Here is a 23,558-nt window from a genome sequence, read left to right as displayed (position 1 = left end):
TTGAACTACCTGAAATACAAGATTAATAAAAGAGCCTAGATATCCTCTTTCAAGATATTATCAAGGAAAACTTCCCTGATATTATAGAATCATAGTGCAAAAAAGAGATTACCTGCTGAAAGAAATCTCAAAATGAAAACTTCCAGGAATATTATAGTCAGATCTCATAGCTTCTGGATCAAGGAGAAAGTATATTATAAACAGTCACAAAGAAATAATTCAACTATCATGGACCCACAGTCAGAATTTAGCAGCTTCTAATTAAAGGATCTAAGAGCTTGGAAAGTGATATTCTGGAAGGCAATGGAGATAGGATTACCTCCAAGAATCACCTACCCAGCAAAACAAAGCATAATTCTTCAGGGAGAAAAAATGGTTATTCAATGTTTTTTAAGCATACTTGTTAAAAAGATCAGAATTTAATAGAAAGTATGATTTTTAAATATAAGACTCAAGAGAAGCAGCAAAAGATAAACAGGAACAAGAAATAGTAAGGTTAAATTATTTGCATTCTTATATGGAAAGATGATATTTGTAACTCATAAGATTTTCTCATTATTAGGGCATTTAGAAAGAGTATATACAAACAAAAGGCACAAAAAAGATACTATTTGAATACGAGGGGAATGATATCTAAAAATAAAATTAAGGCACGAAAAATAGGAATTCAGTGAGGAAAAGAAAAGGGGAGGACTAGAAGGAAGTAAATTAAATCACATTAAATAGGAAAGAAAAAGCTTTTATATCGGTGGGGTAGGTGGGGATGGGGAAGTGAATAAATCTTAGTATTATCAGAATTGGCTCAAATAGGCACATTCCATTGGATATAGGATTCTATCTTATCCTACAGGAAAATTAGAGGGAAAAATGATAAAAGGAAGGAAGGAGGGAGGGTTGAATGGAGGAAATTAGTAGTCAGAAGCAAAACACTTTTGAGGAGGGAGAGGGTGGAAGGAGAGAGAACAGAATAAACAAGCAAGGGAGGATAAGATGGAGGAAAATTCTGTTAGCAATAGTAAGGTGTGAAAAAAAAATGAAGCAAGTTTCTCTGATAAAGGCCTCATTTATCAAACATATAGAGAACAGTCACATTTATAAAAGAGCCCTATCCCAATTGATAAATCATGAAAAGCTATGGATAGCTTTCAGATGAAATAATCAACACCTGCTATAGCTCTTTGAAAAAAATACTCAATCACTTGACTGTAATACCTCAAATTTATTAGATTGGCTTATAGGACAGAAAAGAAAAATGAGAAATGGTGGAGGGAATGTAGGAAAAATGAGATATCAATGAATTGTTGGTGGAATTTTGAACCAATTCAACCATTCTGTAGGGTAATTTGGAGCTATTGCCAAAGGACCATAAAACCCATACACACTCTTTGATCTAGCAATACCACTACTAGCTCCCCATTCAAATAGAGATTTTTAAAAAGAAAAAAGGATCTATGTATATAAAAGCAGCAACTTTTTTCTGAGGGCAAAGTATTGGAATTTCAGGGCATGCTCATCAATTAGGGAATGGCTGAACAACTAGGGTATGGGATTAGGATGGAATAGCATTGTGCTATAAAAATGATAAAAGGATGCTTTTAGAAAAAAAATACTGGAAAGACTTCCATAAGATGATGTAAAGTGAAATGTACTGTGCACAATGCAACAAAACAGCAACACTGTAAGATGGTTAGCTGTGAATGACTTAGGGATTCTCAGCAACACATGATTCAAGGCAACTGTGAAGGACTTATGATGAAAAATGATATCCATCTCCAGAGCAAGAATTGATGGTGTCTAAATTCAGATTGAAGCACACTTCTTTACCTTTGTTTTTCTACAGCATTTATTTATTTAATTTTGGGCCTATTTTTACACAATATGACTATTTTGAAAATATTTTGCATGACCACACATATATAAACAATATGGAATTACTTGCCTTCTTAATGCAGTACTGATGAGGTAGGGTGTAAAGAGAAAGAAAGAGAATTGTAACTTAAAATTTAAAAAATGAATGCCAAAATATTTTTATACAAAATTGGGAAAAAATACTAAATATATTTTTTAAAAGAGTTAAGTCTTCATCTTAGAATCTTTGACACAATTTGAGACAAGGCATTGACCCATTTGTTAATATAAAACTTATCTTGCTGGGAGACAAGGTGCCTCTGTCTATCTTTACTATCAATCATGACAATATTATATTGAGAAAGTAGATAAAAAGACTTAATGACTGGGGAAACACAAATCTAAGATTAAAATAAGGGAGACAACCACTTCTTGGAAAGATTTAATAATTATCTAGGGGCTACTAATGACCATTAACAGGAGAATAAAAAGAAAATTACATCTGGATTAAATGGCAAAAGAGAAAATAGGAGACTGAAATAGATTGCTTTGGGCCTAACCAGCTTCCCTAGAGTTCCTTCCTTCCTTCCTCTTTCCCTTTGGAAACATTATTCCTTTATTACCCTCTTTCCTCTTTCCCTCCTTCCCTTTCTTTCTTTCTCTTTTTTTAAAAAAGAAAATTTAATCAAATTTCATGGTGAGAAAAATTATCATAAAGGTGCAGATTCATCTTTAAAATAAAAGAGGTTTGCAGAATGAATCAGAAAATAAAACCTGAAATTTTTGTTTGTACAAGGAAAAAATAACATTTTAAATTTAAAAGTTCATATAAAGTTTAAAAGAAAGGTTGGGTTGAATCATTCTGCTTCAGTTGGATAAAAATTGAAGAAGCAATCAAGATTTCAGAAAACTACAAAAATAAATGCCATCAAAAAGTATAACCGGGGAAACTGCATTATCTTTGTAGACTTTGTAGATAATGAAACAATATAAGTTATAAATAAATATTCACTGAATAGCAAGGCAGCAGGATTCTTATAGAAAAAAAAACTCTAACATTTACAAAATGATGTGGATACTAAAACAATTTTTGATTTATTCCATGTACATCTTCCAATCAGATATATCTTCCAAAAAAAAATAATGAATTTTGTGCACAAATAGTTTCAGGAAAAGTTAGGTAAAATAGTTCATTCTGATAATTAAATGAGAATTATAGAAGTATGCCTGCATCATATGACATGGGAGTTTAAAATTATGTAGACACAAATAAATAAATGCAGGAAAGCTAAAATATTAAATCCATGTTTTATAAAACATGCTGCATTAAAATTATATATGACAAGGAAAATATGAATAAAACTAGAAAAACAGAGACTGCATAAGATTATTCAAAAGCATGAATGACTCTTGGAAAAATCATAGCTCCAATAAATCTTAATATTAGAGAAAATGTAAATAATGAACAAATATACAAATATTTATGAAGTCTTTCTAAAATAGTTCTCTGAAGGAAATGCATATCTCTATAGATCTTTGGAGAAAAGTGAATGGTGACAGAAAGGAGTATACTTTCTTCTCAGCAGTTCATGGAACCTACACAAAAATTGATCATATATTAGGATATAAAGACCTTAAAATTAAATGCAGGAAGGCAGAAATAGTAAATGTTTTCTTTTCAGATCACAATGCAATAAAAACTGCATTCAACAAAAAGTTAGGGGTAAATAGACCAAAAAGTAATTGGAAACTAAATAATCTCATCTTAAAGAATGATTGGGTGAAACGGCAAATTATAGACACAATTAATAATTTCACTCAAGATAATGACAACGATGAGACATCATACCAAAATTTGTGGGATGCAGCCAAAACAGTAATAAGGGGAAATTTTATATCTTTAGATGCTTACTTGAATAGAATAGAGAAAGAGAAGATCAATGAATTGGATGTGCAACTTAAAAAGCTAGAAAAAGACCAAATTACAAACCCCCAATCAAATACTAAACTTGAAATTCTAAAATTAAAAGGAGAAATTAATAATATTGAAAGTAAAAAAATGATTGAAGTAATAAAACTAAGAATTGGTTTTATGAAAAAATCAATAAAATAGATAAATCATTGGTAAATTGATTAGAAAAAGGAAAGGGGAAAATCAAATTATTAGTCTTAAAAATGAAAAGGGAGAACTTTCCATCAGTGAAGAAGAAATTAGAGCAATAATAAGGGGTTACTTTGCCCAACTTTATGCCAATGAATTTGATAACCTAAGTGAAATGGATGACTACCTCCAAAAATATAGGCTTCCCAGATTAACAGAGGAGGAAATAAATTGCTTAAATAGTCCCATTTCAGAAAAAGAAATAGAACAAGCTATTAATCAACTCTCTAAGAAAAAATCCCCCAAACAAGATGGATTTACATGTGAATTCTACCAAACATTCAAAGAACAATTAGCCCAATGCTATAAAATTATATGAAAAAATAGGGAATGAAGGAGTTCTACCAAATTCCTTTTATAACACAGACATGGTACAGATACCTAAACCAGGTAGGTTGAAAACAGAGAAAGAAAATTATAGACCAATCTCCCTAATGATTATTGATGCTAAAATCTTAAATAAGATATTAGCAAAAAGGCTACAGAAAATCATCCCCAGGATAATACACCATAATCAAGTAGGATTTATACCAGGAATGCCCAGCTGGTTCAATATTAGGAAAACAATTGGTATAATTGACCATATTAATAACCAAATTAACAAAAACTATATGATCATCTCAATAGATGCAGAAAAAGCACTTGATAAGATGCAAACATCCATTCCTATTAAAAACACTTGAGAGTGTAGGAATAAATGGACTTTTCCTTACAATAATCAGTAGCATCTAATTAAAACCATCAGTAAGCATCATATGTAATGGGGATAAACTGCAATCATTCCCAATAAGAACATGAGTGAAACAAACTTGCCCACTATCACCATTACTATTCAATAATATATTAGAAATGCTAGCCTTGGCAATAAGAGTTGAGAAAGAGATTAAAGGAATTAGAGTAGGTGATGAGGAAACCAAATTATCATCTTTGCTGATGATATGATGGTATACTTAGAGAACTCCAGAGATTCTACTAAAAAGCTATTAGAAATAATTCATGCCTTTAGCAAAATTGCAGGATACAAAATAAATCCCAAATAAATCATAAGCATTCTTACATATCACTAACAAAATCCAACAGTTAAGAGTTACAAAGAGAAATTCCATTTAAAGTAACTACTGATAGTATAAAATATTTAGGAATCTATCTGACAAGGGAAAATCAGAAACTATATGAGCAAAACTACAAAACACTTTCCACACAAATAAAGTCAGAGCTAACCAATTGGAAAAATATTAAATGCTCTTGGATAGAGCAAGCAAATATAATAAAGATGACAATACTACCTAAACTAATTATTTATTTAGTGCTATACCAATCAGACTCCCCAAAAAACTATTTTAATAATCTAGAAAAAATAACAACAAAGTTCATATGGAAAAACAAAAGGTCAAGAATTTCAAGGGAACTAATGAAAAAAAAATCAAATGAAGGTGACCTAGCTGTACCAGAGATAAAATTATGTTATAGAGCAGCAGTTACCAAAACCATTTGTATTGCCTAAGAAATAGACTAGTTGATCAGTGGAATAAGTTAAGTTCACAGGACAAAAGAGTCAATAACTTTAATAATCTAGTGTTTGACAAACCCAAAGTCCCCAGTTTTGGGGATAAGAACTCATTGACAAAAACTGCTGGGAAAATTGGAAATGAGTATGGCAGAAACTAGGCATTGATCCACACTTAACACAGTACACCAAGATAAGGTCAAAATGGGTTCATGACCTAGCTATAAAGAAAGAGATTATAAATAAATTAGAAGAAAACAGGATAGTTTACCTCTCAGACCTGTGGAGGAGGAAGGAATTTATGACCAAAGAAGAACTAGAGATTATTATAGATCACAAAATAGAAAAGTGTGATTATTTCAAATTGAAAAGTTTTTGTACAAACAAAGCTAATGCAGGCAAGATTAGAAGGGAAGCAATAAACTGGGAAAACATTTTTACAGTCAAAGGTTCTGATAAAGGCCTAATTTCCAAAATATATAGACAATTGACTCTAATTTATAAGAAATAAACCCATTCTTCAATTGATAAATGGTCAAAGGATATGAACAGACAATTCTCAAAGAAATTGAAACTATTTCTAGCCATATAAAAAGATGCTCTAAGTCATTATTAATCAGAGAAATTCAAATTAAGACAACTCTGAGATACCACTACACACCTGTCAGATTGGCTAGAATGACAGGGAAAAATAATGTGGAATGTTGGAGGGGATGTGGGAAAACTGGGACACTGATACATTGTTGGTGGAATTGTGAATACATCCAGCCATTCTGGAGAGTGATTTGGAACTATGCTCAAAAAGTTATCAAACTGTGCTTACTCTTTGATCCAGCAGTGTTTCTACTGGGCTTATATCCCAAAGAGATCTTAAAGAAGGGAAAGGGACCTGTATGTGCAAGAATGTTTGTGGCAGCCCTGTTTGTAGTGGCCAGAAACTAGAAACAGAGTGGATGCCTGTCAGTTGAAGAATGGCTGAATAAATTGTGGTATATGAATATTATGGAATATTATTGTTCTGTAAGAAATGACCAACAGGATGATTTCAGAAAGGCCTGGAGAGACTTACAGGAGCTGATGCTGAGTGAAATGAGCAGGACCAGGAGATCATTATATACTTCAACAACAATACTATATGTTGATCAGTTCTGATGGACATGGCCCTCTTTAGTGATGAGATGAACCAAATCAGTTCCAATAGATCAGTAATGAATTGAACCAGTTACACCCAGCAAAAGAACTCTGGGAGATGACTATGGATTCTACATAGAATTCCCAATCCCTTTATTTTTGTCTGCCTGAATTTTTGATTTCCTTCACAGGTTAATTATACACTATTTCAAAGTCCAATTCTTTTTGTACAGCAAAATAACTGTATGGACATGTATACAATATTATATTTAACTTATGCTTTAACATGTTTAACATGTATTGGTCAACCTGCCATGTGGGGTGGGGGATATGGGAAAGGAAGGGAAAAAATGGAACAAAGGATTTTGCAATTGTCAAAGCTGAAAAATTACCCCTGCATATATCTTGTAAATAAAAAGCTATAATAAAAAAAGAATGTCAAAAAAGAAAGTTAAAATAAAAGAAAATGTAAATAATGAATAAATATACAAATGTTTATGAAATCTTTCTAAAATAGTCCTCTGAGGGAAATGTTTATCTCTAAAACCTTATATTAACAAAAGAGAGAAAAAGAAAATTAATTTATTGATTTAAATTTAAATTTAAACTACAAGTTATAAGCAAATTTATAACAAAACAAGCACAAATGCTTAAATTGTAAAAATTAATGGATAGATACAAAACTAAAATAATTAACAAAATAATATTTCTGAAAAGTTTTTGTTAAAATAAGAGAAAATTAAATTAATAAGTAAAGTAGAACACAGAAATTCTCAGTTAATGAGAAAGGAAAAAAGAAGAAAATTATCAATAGCTGCCATGCCAAATTATATGGAAAATATTCTTAAGCCAAAACAAATAAAATTGTCATATTTTTATAAAACAACTAAATCTCAAAAATAGAAAAAAAACTGAACTCAGAAAAGAATTTGATTTGTAATTTCCAGAGTTAAAAAATCCTAGTCCTTCTGGATTTCCATGTTGATTTTATCAGCTATTTTAAAAAAAGCAACTCTCTGCTAATTAAAGTACTAACCTTCTATGATTGAAATATGGTCCTGATTCCCAAATTGGAGAGAGAGTACAAAAATAAATAAAACTATTGAACAACATTCACAACATATGATATTGGAAAAGAGATATAATAACTTTGGTAAGAATACATTTATTAAAAGATAAACTTTTGCTTAAATATATTTGGGAAAATACTAGTATAATCAAGTTAGTAAAAATGATAAATGAATTCTTAACTCACTTTTGGAGAAGTTGAGGAAAGTTGGAGAAGTGAGTGTCAACTCACTGCTGAAGAAGCTGTGAATTTATTCAGTTGTTCTGGAATACAATTTTGAATTTGTAATTAAAAAAATCATCTTTTGAATTTCTTATGTACTTTCATTAGAGATTTCTTGATTGGAATATATATATATATATATATATAGGAGTAACTTATTGGCAAAAAATAAAAATAATAAGTTAATATGTATATAGTGATTTATGTTTAACAAAACAAGAAAAGACTGGAAAGAAGAAATATTCATATACCACCACTGGAATACACAAAATATCAATGGAAATAGTATTTATCATAACAAATAGGTTTAAGCTAAAAATATACTACACAAGAATAGAATGACTGAACAAACTAGGTGCTAAGGTTTCAAAGACAAAAAACAACCAGTAACCAAGCCTGAAGAAGGCAGAGGTAAGGGAACAATATGCATAATGACTACAGACATGATCAGCCTTGGGAAGCTGATCATTTCAAGGAGTAAGGTAAATTGAGAATCCATTATTCCTTTCTATTGATAACAGACACATTAAAAGAGTAGAAGGTGCTTATCAAAATGCATTTTAGGATGCATTTTGACAAAGGTTGGGAAGTATCTGTTGAGTAAAAACAAATGTGTCAATAAATTGTTAGAAAAATTACATATAAGATGACAGGCTCTTAGAGACAATTTTCTATAGTAGAACACATATGCACAGTCTTGCCATTAGCTGAAAGATATAGATTACATGAGATCACTCTATCAAAATTTGTTGATTTAAAAGAAAAAAAAATTGAGTTTAGGAAAACATAGCTTTAATGGTTCTCCTAAAACAAAATAATTTCCTATGGATATTATAAGTTGATATATGATTCCATGATTTATATAATCATAGAGATAATTTTATTTATTGATCAGCTGAATAGTAACAGACAAAGATGCACAAAATGGAAGGGAATTTCTTACTAATAAAGAGACAACCTGTTAATTTTATCTATCAGTACATATATCTTGTACAAACTGCCAAAGTTGAAAAATAAATTTGATCTAGGGTTTAGAAGAAAAGCAAGTTGCAAGGAAAGCATATTGGGGAAATTTTGTAATACCTGTCATGTAATTTTAATTCATTAAATTATGCTAGGGGAAAATATTATGATAAAAAGATAAGAGGGAGAAACTTAGGAACATTAAAGATACTGAAATTAGCTTAAGATAGCATTGTTTTGCTTTAGTTCTTGTGTTTTTGGTGCCAAGTACAGTGTTTGATACAAAGCAGGCATTTAATATAAACTTGTTGACTGATTGGTTAAGATACAGACGAATATAATGTCTCTGATCTGAAGAAGCTTAAATTCTAATTAATAAGAGAAAACTACTAAAAATGAAACAATTCAAAAATTATTAAAGAAATAAGTTTATATTAAGATTTATGGGTATAAAAGCAATTTAGAGAAGGGAAAAATCAGTGTAATTGGCTTGTGAGAAGGAACATTATAAGGCATTGGAAAAGAATTCAGCTTTGAAAGATGGGCTGAGCTTCCACAGATGAAAAGAAAAAAGGATGGCATTCTAAGTTGGGAAAATAGCATAAGGAAGATAGAGAATCAGAAAGAATATGATGGATTCTGAGGATAGTCAGGAAATATTCTAACAAATAGAATATGTTGGGGAGTAGTGAAGATGTTTGAATTGAGAATATAGTTCAATAAAAATCCTATATTATTGTAAATAATCATAAAAAACTAAAATTCTTTTGTCAAAAGATGTTAACAAAATAGACAAAGATAAAAATTAATAACTAGTATCAGAAGTAATATTCTCCCTGTTCATGAATTCAAATAAATCACTGAAATCTGTTTAGATATATTCTTAATAAGGAATTACTTTACAACATTTATGTTCTATATTAATGATTATTTGTGAGCATACCAAGAGGCATAAGAGATATCCTAAAAATGTATGATTGGGAAAAATATATAGACTGGTTTCATAGAGAGAACAAAGATAGATGAATAACTCAATGTGAAGCTGGCCCTTACAGGATTAAAAATCCCAGAGAAATCCCTTCATCATAGGAGGCAATAAATATTACTCACATTGGATGAAAAGAAGTGGATCCATTGTGATCTACAGTAATACTGATGGTGGAATTACCTACATCAATGAGATTATGGAATTTTGAAATAAAAAAATGTTTAAAATGATATTTTATTCTCATTCTAGTTTATCACTAGTGTGATTGCTTGCAGTCTCTGCAACCTCAGAAGGAATCTCAAAATAAAAATGCCATGTGCCACAATGATTGTAATTTTTAGGTTAACTTCAAAGCACTTTGAGGTACTATATCTTCTAATTTTGGAAAGTATTTTAGCTGCAACATCGGCACAATAAAACTGGAAGAAGTTAATTGTAACTTGTACCACTTCATTTTTGGCACTTCGAATGCCATCATTGCTTTAGGGAATGAAGATTCTTTAGCAAGAACCCTTAATTCAGTTCAAAACAAGCAAAGGGCACACACAGATATCTATCTATCTATCTATGTATGTGTATATATATATATATATATATATATATATATATAAAGCTACAATTGACAAGAAATAATAAATATGAAATTAAAGTTGCTTATTAATTTTATAGAAAATCTTTCTATTATGTTTATTTGGTTTACATTAGTATGCTCTCAAAGTTCAAGTAGCAGAGCAGTTAATCATGAGTATCTGAGAGTAATTTGTTATGACAGAACACCATGTGTGCTCATTAAAGGCAGCCACCCTTTCATCTTTCCAATTCTCCTTTCCTCCCTATGTGATATTTTTTTAAATAAGTCAAAGGATTACAGTGTTATGGAAATCAACAGATAGTATTAAAGGGCAAAAAAAAAATTAGTTTGAAAAGACCACTGATGATGGCATTCTAGAAATTTTCCTTTCCCAAAAGCAGGGGAAAGTAGGTGATTTTTGTAATGAGATCCTTAAAACAAATTGGTTAATGTGAATTATTTTTTTAAAAATCCTGAATATTTTGTTATGTTGAAATAGAAACAGAATCATTATATTTGCACCCAGAAGAACTGCAAAGGGCTACTAATTCAAACCTCATGACACATTATAAGCTATCTTGAATATTTTCCAAGTAGTCCCTCAGCTTCTATTCAAAGACCTCTAGTGACCAAAATACAACTTAATATTAGTGAGGCAATCATTCCATTTCTGGTCAGCAGTAATTATTATGAACTTTTTTTCATTATGTCAAGCTGAAATCCACTTCATTATAACTTCCTTTCATTGGTCCTTCCTCTGTTTGCAGGGGTCAAGAATAACAGCTAGTATTTATATAATATTCTAAGATTTGCAAAGTGCTTTACATATATTACCTCATGATCCTCAAGAAGAATAATCTGTATTCTGTATGGCAATTATTCAAATATTTGAAATCCATATCTTGTATCAATCATTCATCAATCAAAGATACAGATTTCAAATATCTGAATGGTTGCCACATAGAATACAGATTAATCTTCTTGAGGCTCATTTAACAAATACTTATTGTATGCCATGCACAAAATAAACAAAATAAAAATGAAATAACTCCAACTCTCAAGAAACTAAACATTTCCTTTCTAAAATTGTCATTCAGTTGTTTTTCAATTCTGTATAATACTTTAGGTCCTCATTTGGAGTTTTCTTGACAAAGATACTGGAATGATTTACCATTTCCTTTCAATTTTCATTTTGCAATTGGAGAAACTGAGGCATTAAGTGATTTTTCCCCCCATAGTTACATAGCTTGTCTCAGACTAAATTTGAACTCAAGATTATAAATCTTTTTGACTCCAAACCTGATGTTTATCAACTATGACACTTTTCTGCCCTTATCTAAAATAAGCATTCACAATTCCTTCAAATAATATTGGTATGACAAAATTTTGAATATCCCCATCATTCTGCTCATGCTTCTGGGCTATCTTCCACTTTGGTGGTATAAGTCACAGAAGTTTATGCAAGATTATATATATAAAACACATATACATACATATACATATGTAAGTATGTATATATATATATAAAAGATAAAATTAGGGCAGAGTGCCATGGGACACAGCTTCTGTGTTAGGACAAATATTCTAAACATCACCCTTTCCTCATATAAGTCTGACTAATTTTCCATAAAAATACATTGAGTTCATCCCCATGACTTATTTGTCTCAGAAGAACAAAGATGTAGGCTGTTGATTTCAATTGCCTGAATACCTGCCAACCATCAGCAGTTCCAGGAGCTCCCAGACACTTGGCTGCTAGAACAGAATGGACAGCTCAGAAAAGGAAGCTTCCCCCAGGTGAATCAACTTTTCTCACTGCCTATCCTTGTCAAATATCTTCCTGCTGTGGTTAAATATATCTATTTGTTTACTGTTGAAATTTTCAGTTTGTTTCAAAACCGAACCTAAACTATCAGAGGATTTGTTTGAATCAGGGCTAGCCTAGAATACCCTCATTACAATGTAAAATATGCTACCTGTAATTATCATTTTCATGAAATCTTATATATTCCTATAAAATTTTATATCTTATATAATAATCTGTGATTTTTATAGGGGCCTGGCATAGTGACATATAATAGGGTTTTAATAAATGGTTATTGACTTGATTTTATTTGATTTATGAGTGCTTCCACCATTATAGCAGATCCCAAACCTTCTTAGTAGAAAGATTTATACATTACTGTGGCTTAAATGATTTATGCTTTTGCGACCACTTTTCTAATAATTAGAATTTACTAAGTTAGCTAAGCTGATCTTTGGGTGACAAATGTATTGAGTGATTCTAAAATTGAAGTTTTCTAATTTGGTAAGACCTTCTATAACTGAAATATCCTTTAAAAACTCAGAATAACTTCTACCATGTAAATAAATAAGACATAAAAGTATCAAATCTTTTTAATTATAAAAATAGCAATTCATTTTAGTCATTCTGATTCAGGCCTTCGAGGGGAGAAAATGACATCAGATTCAGCTTTGGGAAAAAGAAATGGAACCTCTGGTTAAAGGAAAAGCTATTTACAGTCTGAGTCATAGAATACAGTCTGAGCCCATAGAGTGGGCGTCTTGGACTCAGTTTTCAGGAAGAATACACTAATCCCAATTACTAATTGAAAACATCTAATATTTAACTTCTTGAAAAGTAGTAAAGCATCAGTACCCAAATGAGTAAAAAGCAAGCAGAAGAGATATTATGAAGTCCAAGTAGACATTCAAAAGGTACTTTATTAGAATGAACTGTTTATATTGTAACGGGGCAGGGGATGGGGGAAGATACAAGTGATCTTTTGAGAAATCTGTTTATCAACAGTCTTAGAAGGAGTAAAAATAAGATTTTGGCCCAGTAGGAGTTTGATTATGTTTTTGATGACAGTGAAGGAAAAAAAGAAAGAGAGGAGGAAATGACATACTTGGATCAAAAAAGAAGAATGGTATGGAAATTTATCTCACATAATCAAAATGTGCAAATAGAACTTTAAAAAACCATTGAAAAGACTGAGGGAGTGAATGTTTCTTTAAGCTCACTTTCCTCTGAACTAGTCAAAAAGAGGCACAAACCCTTCATTAATGACATGTACATGAAAAAATTGATGTAAGATTACATTGAACTACAGGAAAATAAAAGGGAACAAGAAGAGGGGAAAAAAGGAAGAGGGGGAGATTTATAGAGAGAATAATTATATGTAAAACAAATCTATCTTCGGAGGCAGTTACAAAATGGGGATTAAGTGAAAGAAGAAAAAAGTAAAAACTGACAATAATGAGTAATGACAGTAAACTAAGAAGGAAGCATAAGAAAATAGAATAGAATGAAAAACATAAAAGATAACATTTATTTTGTGGCATTATATGGCAATACTTTCTATGAAAGAAATTTTTACAAAAATATAAAATATTCTGGTTAATAGAATAAGAAATATACAATTTAAACAACTAATTACAGACAAATTGAATGTCATAAATGAACTTCAAAAAGGATGCTAGTCACAGTGAAGAAACCAGGGCCAAATGTATTTACAAGCAAAATCTATCAAAGAGTTAAAGAACTATCAATTCCATTATTAGACAAACTTAAATCTAGGAAAATAAAAACAGAAAAAGAAATCTATATATTTCAAATACATAAGTAGAATAGATTTATTTAAGCTTTTATATTCTAAACATCACACTTTAGAAAAATTATATTTTCTTTTGATGTTTTTGTGCCATTTTATGGAAATACTATTTTTGCCTAGTAATAGTAAAATTTTAATAACTTTCAGAATAGTAATAAAAATTAACTCCATTATGTAAACTCCATGTTTATTAGATGCAATAATGATCTGATATATTTTTAAATAGAAGCTGAATAATGAACAAAATATAAAATACTGATAAGGAACAGTAGTCTTAACCTGTTTAAATATTTGATGTCAATGGAATTTTTATCAGTTTTAATTCCCTCTCCTAATTTTCCCATTTCTCAAAATAAAAAAAAATTATCTATCATAATCATTCTACAGTACAATGTTTATTTAGAGTGAGGTCTCTGCTATGACAATAAAAAGAAAATCTATATTATTTCAGCACATGGATACTTCAAGTTGTCAGAATAAGCAAGTTTTGAGCAAAAAAATATTCTATATGGCATCTCCCATACGTTTTAACAGCTCACATACAGAATAACTAAAATGAAGTTTACATCTATTTTATAATGTGGAATAAGAATAGTATCCCATCTTCTAAGACCAATGAAAGCATCAGATGAGGTGGCTGTCAATTAACCCAAAACCTGACCCACACCACTAGGTAGCCCTCTATACTTTGTAATCACAGAAATATAGATTTTTGAGCTTGAGAAGGCTTAGATATTATCTAGCCTGATTACTCATTTTGTAGATGTGGAGATTGAGATCCATAGAGGTTAAATGACTTGTTATCTAGGGATATAATTTATTCAATTTATTTAACAAACTCACAGCTAAAAATCTTTCTTTGCCTTCCTTCCCTATTGATACACTTAGCACTTTCACCTAAAGTCATAATTTTAAAATACAGTTTAATTAGATAAGTGAGAACATGGCAAATACAGAAGAATTGTTCTTATTAGATGCTGCCTGCTCTATCCAATCCCAGGTTCAATTTGTTCAGAGGAGAAAAATTCCTTTTTAAGATGAAATCTATTTCTCCTTTGCCCATATCCTTTAAATTCAAAGACTGGGTCATAGAACCATAGGAATTATTATCTAGTCATAAACATTTGACTATTGTGCAAAAAGATTGAAGAGAGGGAGACAGGTTAAATTCCCAAAAACCACAGTGGATTCAAGGCCAGCCTGCTCCTTTGCCTTTTTGGAGGTTTTTGGCTTTTATTTACCCACTTGCAAGCTGAAGCTATCTTTTATATCCTCTCTCTGGTGTTTCTAGAATTCTGCCTCTTGAACTAGAAAATTTGTCTGCCCTTGAAGCCCAATCTGACTTAATGGAGAAAATTAATGCTCAGAGAATGATGACCACTATAGTTGAGAGCCTTGAAATAGAGCCAACAAAACTATTAACATTTTTCTCTTTCTAATTTCAAATTTCTGCACTAGTACAGAATCCAGTTATTCTTCACTTTTCCTTAAAGTACAAAGGCAAAGATGGAAATGAACTTTTGTCAGAACCTCAAAGATCTGAAATTAAGCAATTTTGCATTTAAATATTTTTCTCGGTGTCATTAACCATGACAATCTCACTAATAGTAATAAAAATAGAGCAGTGGTTCTCAGTGTGGTTCCCTGGCTCTTTTCAAAAATGAGATGATTTAAACTAGTTCCAATTGTTCAGTAATGAAGAGAGACATCTACACCCAAAGAGAGAACTAAGGGAAATGAATGTGGACCACAACATAGAATTTCCACTCTTTCTGTTATTGTGTGCTTGTTTTGTTTTCCTTTTCAGGTTTTTTTTCTTTTTTTCTAGATTTGATTTTTCTTGTGCAGCAAGATAAATGTATATGTATACATATATTGAATTTAACATATATTTTAACATATTTAACATGTATTGGCCATCTAGGGGAGTGGGTGGGAGGAAGGAGGGAAAAATTTTCAACAGAAGGTTTTGCAAGGGTCAATGTTGAAAAATTACCCATATATATGTTTTGTAAATAAAAAGCTATAATAATAAAAAAATAAAAAACAACAACAACAAAGTGTGGTCCGGAGAATCCTAGACATCTCTGAAACCCTGTCAGAGAGTCTATAATTTTACAATTAGGTTTTTTTTAAATTTTTAATATGAGAAATATCTAGAAATATAATCCACATAAACAAAAGCATCTTTGGAGAGATCCTCAATAATTTTGGATTGTCTAAAAACACTGAGAAAAAAAGTTTAAGAATCACTTCACTAGGTCAATAAAAAGAACTCTGCCCTGAACTCAGCAGATTGGAGCTTTAAATTCTACCTCTGCCACATTTCACTAATGATTTCATCTCTGATTGTGTCATTTTATTCAACAATAAATAAATCTATTAAAAACAGGCAACACTAGACACCTCTAAGATTGGCTAAAATGACAGAAAAAGATAATGGCGAATGTTGGAGGAGATGTGGGAAAACTGGGACACTGATACATTGTTGGTGGAGTTGTGAAGGGATCCAACCATTCTAGAGAGTAATTTGGAACTGTGCCCAAAGGAGATTAGTTACACTAACTTGAATCATAATTATAGGCAATTATCATCAATCAGCACAATACAGTTTGTATTCAAACCTCAGGTCCACCAGTTATTGAGTTATAACTAGAACAATCTCCTTCTTTACTTTAACTTGGAAACTCAAGCATCTCGTGATTAGCTATTGAAGTGATAAATGAGAAAGATTTGTAAAATATTCCCTCAGAAGAAGATGCTTAATGTCCAGATATACAAGTCACACTTACTTTTAGCATGAGATTATGAATTGTTCCTATTTGGAGTAATGGTACCTTTCAATTGTGGCTAAAGATCCCTGATGTTTTCTACAGTTACTTCACAGTGTAGGAAAATGTGAGGCATTAAGGGACACAGACAAAATAGTGACAATTTACCTTCAAACAATTTAATAGTATTAATCAATTAAAAATAATTCTGAGGCAGGATAGACAAAGTGAATTATCAACTAGTAAATGCCAACAATAGGATATTGATGTGTATTTTCTTGAGTCCATCTTTATACTTTATCCAGTACATTATGATGACTCTCAGCAGATGGATAGAAACAGAGGTAGAATTACCCCATTTCTTCTTCATTGTTATGACTGAGGGAGAAAGACAAAGTAGATGATGGCATTAATTCTGAACCTCAATGACTCATTTTTCTGATACGATTTTCAAACATACCAGATCATAATCATAACTATAAGGACTCACATAGAATCATTCAACAAATCTTTTCCAGTTAGATTGAATAACTCATATGTCAGTTTAATAGACTGATTGTAATTGATCAAGCCACTTTGTTAGGGTGATTTTTAATCTAATTGCCCTGTCAATTTTAATTAGGATTAACATGGCCATTAAAGGACAAAAAATCCTCTTAGCTTTTGCCTCTGAATGTCTCACACAGTGTCTTTGAGAAATTCTCCAGGAGTTATCTGTGTTGTGAACATTTTCACAACTTAAAGCCAGAGGTGATAAGGAAACAAAATAGTTTCAGGCAAGAGAAAAAAGAGTAGATCTTGCAACTGTCAGTGAAAGAGAGATGTGGTGAGATAACAGCTAGTCACATCCAGTCATATTTCAATGAAATGCTTAGTTGAGATGAAGGGTATTTGTAGGGGAGTATTAAGAATATGAAATGTTCCATAATGAATTATAACCCTTTGACCTGGTCAAACTGGAATATGTTGCTCCCTGAGCATGTCTTGTGCTTTTTACATCTGTAGATTTCTTTTCACAGTTCCTCTAGTTTGGAATCTCCTTCCTCTAATATCTATCCATGTAAATCCTTTTATCAAAATCATAGCTCCCTAGTAGAATACATGTTCCTTAAGGTAAAGAGCTGTTTTTTTTTTTTTCTATTTTTTCTATCTGCTAAATCCCCGTGTTGAACAAAATACATGATCCATATTAGCACCTTAAAAATGCTATTTATTGAATTCAAGAGTCTCTTGTCTTTTGTGACCTTGAGAATATTCCATTTATAATAAATTCTCCTTCTTCTGGCTCTGCTAGAGCTTCTCTGATTTTATATTATTTTAAACATCTAAGTGCTATGATTCCACCTGTGCAGTTGATATGGTATAACTTCTAAGGAAATATATCTGTGGTTTTGGGGTTCCCTGACCTTGGGAGACTTCTGTTCTAACATTAAATCAGTAATCCTAAATCTGGTTTTGGAAAATCTCACACCCAATCTGTCTTATTCTGGAGATCACTCCTCCATTCAAGGCTGATTGGTAATCTTGTCAGTAATATTTGGGTCAACTGAGAACCACTCCTTCTGGAGACCACTACTTCTTACCTATGAGCCATAGAATTAGCATATCTATGAATGAAAGCTGGATAGATGCATCTCCTTGCTTCTGTTTCTCTGCTGAATTCCCTTACAATTCATTCCACTTTGTAATGGCTTTACTCTTGCAATAGAACTTTACTCCTTGACTAGGAGATGGGTTCAAGCCTGCAAATTCTTTTGAGACACCTCACAACAGAAGTTTGGAGTCCCCCTTCCCAATCTCAACTGTTCTTCTGAAAGGTGCCATGGAACAAGTCTTAGATTTAGGAAGACCTCCATTGAAGTTTTGCATTTTGTGTGTTTATTAACTCTACTCTTTAAGCTTTTTATTTTCAAAATACATGCACTGATACTTTTCCAACATTGATCCTTGCATAGTCTTATATTCCAAATTTTCTCCTTCTTCCCCCTATCCTCTCCCCTAGATTGCAGGTAATCCAAAATAAGTTATACATGTTAAAATACACGTTAAATTCAATATATGTAAACATATGTATACAATTATTAGATCATAAAGGAAAGAAAATGAATAAGAAAACACAATGAAAATGAACAACAACAAAAAGAGTCAGAATGTTATGTTGTGATCCACACTTAGTTCCCACAGTCCTTTTTCTGGATGCAGATGGCTCTCTTCATGACAAGATCATTGGAAATGGACTGAATCATCTCACTATTGAAAACAGCCATATCCATCAGAATTGGTCATCATATAATATTGTTGTTGCCATGTACAATGCTCTCTTGGTTCTGCTCATTTCACTCAGCATCAGTTCATATAAGTCTCTGCTGGCCTCTTTGGAATCATCCTGTTAGTCATTTCTTATATAACAATAATAGTCCATAACATTCATATACCACAATTTATTCAGCCATTCTCCAGTTGATGGGCATCCACTCAGTTTCCAGTTTTTAGCCACTACAAAAAGGGCTGCCACAAACATTTTTGCACATGTGGGTCCCTTTCCCTCCTTTAAGCTCTCTTTGGGATATAATACCAATAGAAACATTGCTGGACCAAAGGGTATATACAGACAGATTAATAGCCTTTTGAGCATAGTTCCAAATTTTTCTACAGAATGACTGGATCCATTTGCAATTCCACCAACAATGTATTAGTGCCCCAATATTCCCCCATCTCCTCCAACATTCATCATTATCTTTTCCTGTCATTTTAGCCAGTCTGAAAGGTATGTAGTGATATCTCAGAGTTGTCTTAATTTGCATGTCTCTGATCAATAGTGATTTAGAGCACCTTTTCATGACTAAAAATGATTTTGATTTCTTCATCTGAAAATTGTCCATTCAAATCCTTTGACCATTTATCAATTGGAGAATAGCTTGAATTCTTATAAATTTGAGTCAATTCTCTATATGTTTTAGAAATGAGACCTTTGTCAGAAGCTTACATGTAAAAATGTTTTCCCAGTTTATTGCTTCCCTTCTAATCTTATCTACATTGGTTTTGTTTTTACAAAACTTTTTTAACTTAACATAATCAGAATTATCTATTTTATGACAAATAATGATCTCTAGTTCTTCTTTGGTCACAAATTGCTTCCTCCTCCACAAATCTGAGAGGATCTAAACTATCCTATGTTCTTCTAATTTGCTTATAATATTACTCTTTATGTATAAATCATGAACTCATTTTTACTTTATCTTGGTATATGGTGTTAGGCATGGCCAATGCGTAGTTTGTGCCAAACTAATTTCCAATTTTCCCAGCAGTTTTTGTCAAATAGTGAGTTCTTATCCTAAAGTTGGAGTCTTTGGTTGTCAAACACTAGATTGCTATGGTTATTAACTATTTTGTCCTGTGTACCTAATCTATTCCACTGATCACCTACTCTGTTTCTTAGCCAGTACCAAATAGTTTTGATGACTGCAGCTTTATAATATAGTTTTAGGTCTGGTACAGCTAGGCCACCTTCATTGCCATTTTTTTTTCATTAAGTTCCTTGAAATTTTTGACCTCTTGTTATTCCAGATGAACTTTGTTATTATTTTTTCTAGCTCTATAAAATAATTTCTTGGGAGTTTTATTGGTATGGCACTAAATAAATAGATTAATATAGGTAGTATTATCATTTTTATCATATTTGCTCAGCCTACTCATGGGAACTTGATATTTTTCCAACTTATTAGAGCTGACATTATTTATATGGAAAGTGTTTTGTAGTTGTGTTCATATAATTCCTGACTTTCCCTTCACAGATAGATTCCTAAATATTTTATACTATTGACTGTTATTTTGAATGGAACTTCCCTTTGTATCTCTTGCAGTTGGATTTTATTGGTAATATATAAAAATGCTGATGATTTATGTGAATTTAGAAACTATAGAAAGTTGTGAATTGCTTCTAGTAGTTTTTTAGTTGATTCTCTAGGATTCTCCAAGTATACCATCATATCATCTGCAAAGAGTGATAATTTGGTTTCCTCATTACCTACTCTAATTCCTTTCATTTCTTTTTCTTCTCTTATTGTCAGATAACATTTTTAATATAATATTGAATAGTAATGGTGATAGTGGGCAATCTTGTTTTACCCCTGATCTTATTGGGAATGGTTCTAGTTTGTCCCCATTACAGATGATGCTTGCTGATGGTTTTAAATAGATGCTACTAATTATTTTAAGAAAATGTCCACTTATTCCTATACTTTCTAGTGTATTTAATAGGAATGGGTGTAAGGTTTTATCAAATGCTTTTTCTACATCTACTAAGATAATCATACGATTTTGGTTAGTTTGGTTACTGATATAGTTCATTATGCTAATAGTTTTCCTAATATTTCACCAGCCCTGCATTCCTGGTATAAATCCTATTTGGTCATAATGTACATAATGTATTATTTTGGGGATGATTTTATGTAATCTCTTTGCTAATATTTTATTTAAGATTTTTGCATCAATATTCATTAGGGAAATTGGTCTATAATTTTCTTTCTCTGTTTTCACTCTACCTGGTTTAGGTATCAGCACCATTATTTATTCCTTATAAAAAGAATTTGGTAGGAGACCTTCTTTCCCTATTTTTCCAACTAATTTATATAGTATTGGAATTAATTGTTCTTTAAATGTTTGGTAGAATTCACATGTAAATCTGTCTGGCCCTGGAGATTTTTTATTAGGGAGTTGATTAATAGCTTGTTCTATTTCTTTTTCTAAAATGGGACTATTTAAACAATTTATTTTTTTTGAGACTAACAATTTGATTCTTTCTTGCCTTTTTTCTAGTCAAATTAACTAAAGGTTTATCTATTTTGTTGCTTTTTCCATAAAACTAACTTTTAGTTTTATTAATTAATTCAATGACTTTCTTATTTTCAATGTTATTAACTTCCTCTTTTATTTTCAGAATTTCAAATTTGGTATTTAATTAAATGTTATTAATTTGTTCTTTCCCCAGCTTTTTTAGTTGTAAGCCCAATTCATTGATCTCTTTCTCTATTTTATGCAAGTAAGCATCTAGAGATATCAAATTTCCCCAAATAACCACTCTGAGAGCATGCCATAAATTTTGGTATATTGTGTCATTATTGTCATCCTCTTGGATGAAGTTATTGATTGTGTCTATGATTTATGGTTTTACCCATTCATTCTTTACGATTAGATTATTTAGTTTCCAATTAATTTTTGTTTATTTTTCCCTAGCCTTTTATTGCATGTGATTTTTATTCCATTATGATCTGAAAAAAATGCATTTACTATTTTTGCCTTTCTTCCTTTGATTTTGAAGTTTTCATGCATATGGTCAATTTTTGCATAAGTTCCATGAACCACCGAGAAAGAAGTGTACTCCTTTCTAACTCCATTCAATTTTCTCCAGAGATTTATTATACCTAACTTTTCTAACACTCTGTTTCCCCCCTTAACTTCTTTCTTATTAATTTTATGGTTTGATTTATCTAGTTTTGAGAGAGCAAGATTGTGATCACCCACTAGTACAATTTTGCTGTCTACTTCTTCTTGCAGCTCTTTTAACTTCTCTAGGAATTTGGATGCTATACCTCTTGCAAATATGTTTAGTATTGATATTGCTTCATTATCTTTGGTACCCTTTAGCAAGATATAGTTTACTTCCTTATCTCTTTTAATTAGAGATATATTTTCTTTTATTTGATCTGAAATCAGGATCACTACCCTTCCTTTTTTTATTTCACCTGAAGCATAATAAATTCTGCTCCAAACCTTTACCTTCACTCTGTATGTAACATTCTGCTTTAAATGTATTTCTTGTAAACAACTTATTGAAGGATTTTGACTTTTAATCCAGTCTGTTATCCATTTACATTTTATGGGAGAGTTCATCCCATTCACATTCACAGTTAAAATAACTAATTCTGTATTCCCTACTGTCTTATACACCCTGTTATGCTCCTCCACAGTATCTTGCTTCTGACCAGCACATCCCCAAACAGAACTTCCTCCTTTAAAGCCTCTCCCCGTTTCTTGCACTTTCCCCCTACTACTTCTGTTTTCCCTTCTATTATTCCCTTTCTTTTTCCCTTACGCCTCCCACTTTCCTATAAAGTGAGACAAATTTGCCTTTTGTAATAAATCTGTCAAATCACCTGCTTGCAACCAGGACAGAGTGGCCTACGAGGCTGCAGAAGATTCCCCAGTTCAGAAAGTACAACGCTCTGACTCCCTGCCCTGGCTCCTCTCCCATGCTCTCTGCACTGTGGTCTGGGCTCATAGACTCTCTCCTGCCTCTTTGAAGCAGATCTGTTCTGAAGTTCTTCCTAGGTATCTTCTTCTGGTATTGTACTCCAAGCATTTGTGGGTTCTTACTCCTAAACTAGTTCAGAGGCTTAATTTGCTGTAGGTTTGAGAGAAATTCAGAGGAGGTCACAGAAAGTCTATTGATCTCCGCCATCTTGTCTCTGATTCCCCCGTCTCATACACACACACACAGTAACTGTACTCCTAAGAACACCTCTCAGTACTCAAGATGATTGTAAAATAACATATGAATTATATATCTAAACTGGTGGAGGGACATTCCAGAAGAAAATCATAGATCTGAAAGTTTTCCCTTTATATTGCAATGTCTCTCACCCCAATAAAAAGTCCTCTCTCAAAGGATGCAGATGACAGTTCTCTGTAACTTTCCCTAACCTTTTGCTTTG

This window comes from Sarcophilus harrisii, chromosome 6 (genome assembly GCF_902635505.1).
Source record: "Sarcophilus harrisii chromosome 6, mSarHar1.11, whole genome shotgun sequence".
NCBI classification, from domain to species: domain Eukaryota; kingdom Metazoa; phylum Chordata; class Mammalia; order Dasyuromorphia; family Dasyuridae; genus Sarcophilus; species Sarcophilus harrisii.
Note: the sequence above shows the minus strand (reverse complement) of the source record.